This window comes from Cebus imitator, unplaced genomic scaffold (assembly GCF_001604975.1).
Source record: "Cebus imitator isolate Cc_AM_T3 unplaced genomic scaffold, Cebus_imitator-1.0 Scaffold268, whole genome shotgun sequence".
Classification (NCBI taxonomy): domain Eukaryota; kingdom Metazoa; phylum Chordata; class Mammalia; order Primates; family Cebidae; genus Cebus; species Cebus imitator.
In genome coordinates this window covers 144,426-146,505 of record NW_016107583.1, presented here as the reverse complement: position 1 = coordinate 146,505, position 2,080 = coordinate 144,426, and positions in this window count along the sequence as shown.

Below are 2,080 nucleotides of genomic sequence, written 5' to 3'. Positions count from 1 at the left end.
TACTCTATATAAAATAACCGCTTTTTAATTCCCGTTCCTGTTTACAAAAAATATGTTAACATATATGTCATAGTTGAAGAGTTCAGCACTCGTATAGATTCAGGAGTTCTACTCCAGTCTTCACATAGCCATTTTGTAATAGACTTGTTAAAGCCTTTATGATATATGAAAGATTATAGAAAGTGTAACTATACACTTGTACGCCTGCACATGTCAGGGTGGTACTTAAATTTTCTAAATATTATTTATTAGTATGCACATAAAATTATATGCCATTATAATATGTCATATTTCAGTAATTGTTTCCATTTATTTAAATATCACAAGAGATAAGGTAGACATTGCCTTTTCTAAACTGTCTCCTTCAACAAATATTAGGAAAACACCAACAATGGCCTGAAGGCAGTTTATAAACTCTAAGCGTGGAAACATTTAACTAAAATATATTATACAAGTTTATGGAAAAATCACTGTAGCCTTAAGTGCTTCATTGTAAAAATAGGTATAAAAAGATACTATAGATTAATAGCTTGCTTGTTTTATATCAGAGGAAAAAGTTTAAAAGAACAGAATGGAAAAATTTGATTTCACAGAACTGAGAAGAATGATCTCTTTCACTTTTGAATTTTATCCATGCCTTCTTGTGTGTGTGTGTGTGTGTGTGTGTGTGTGTGTGTGTGTGTGTGTGTGTTACATATCAGCACATGTAGGATATCTAAAATATATATATGAAAATTATTTTATTATGTGTAGAGGCAAATGAAAACAGGGGACATCAGTCATTAACATAAAAAGTTTATTACTGTTTGTATAACATTGCAATTATATGTTTTTCTATATAATGAGGGGAACTGCTACTGATTATTATGCTATTTTAATATCGCACATGACACTCATTCTGTATTGTCATTCATTTAAGAAAAAAAATTTATGTCCAACAAAAATTTGAATCCAGAATCTTCTAATCCTGTCTTAAAAGTCTGTTCAATTGCAGGCAGTGCCCCACATATCTAAGTTAAGTTGTAATGATTCTACTAAGTGCTGACATGAAAGAAGACTTCAATGACCACCAGTGCTCTTTTTTCCCCAGTGGCTCTCTACAAATCATCTCGTATACCACAGCACAAGGCTAGAAGCTAAAAAAATGAATACAACAGTAATTTCTTTTCGACAATGATTTGACACCCAGCTGATGGGAGTTGCTAGCTGTATGACCTCCAGACTGTTAGCTGTGCTAAAAGAGATTCACTTGAAACACCCATGGGGCTATGGATTCCTGCTAATAGCAGCAATAGAATGGATGATAAAATTATAGCAGGGTAGAAATGCTTTCTCAATTAATTTCCCATCATGTTAAGGCCATTATCATTGGATGTCATCTAGCAAAATGGGGTGATACTCTCTAGGACCTATGAAAGTTTCCCTTACTTAGAACAATGTATAGTAGGAGATGATAGCAAACCAGACTTTTAAAACTGTTTACCTTCAAATAAATCTTTCATAATATTGATCAACAAGCATTGACAACTGAACTTGGGTTAGAAATTATGCTTGTGGGAAGGGGTAGAAATGTGGATTTGAGGGTGGGGTATACATATGCCTTCAATGAGGCAATTCTAAAAATTCAAACGATAAATTCTTTCTGGCTAAAACAGTAACAAAGGAGACATATACATATAGGGCAGTAGTATACTTGCTTATGAGTTTAGGAGGATTCCTATTAGGCTGCTGGTTTCTGATGAATAAATGTAAACAGAAAAGGAATAGCCTTTAACATTAGGTCATCTCCATTGAAGATAAACTGCTTATTCAAGCAGTACTATGCAGTTTAATACTTTAGTTTCCCGGCTTTATTAAATTGACTCCAAAGTGTAGTGTAAATAAAACAAGTTATCTCAGTTGTAAATGGGAAAATGAGGGATCTTGTAGACAAAATGAGGTGTGATTGTGTGTGTGTGTGTGTGTGTATATGTGTGTGTATTACACATATATGTAAAAAAGGAAGCTGATTCAGAAGCTAGGATTAAAAATTTAGGTATACATTAAGTTTTCCCAAAGTGGTAAGTTTTTTTTTTTTTTT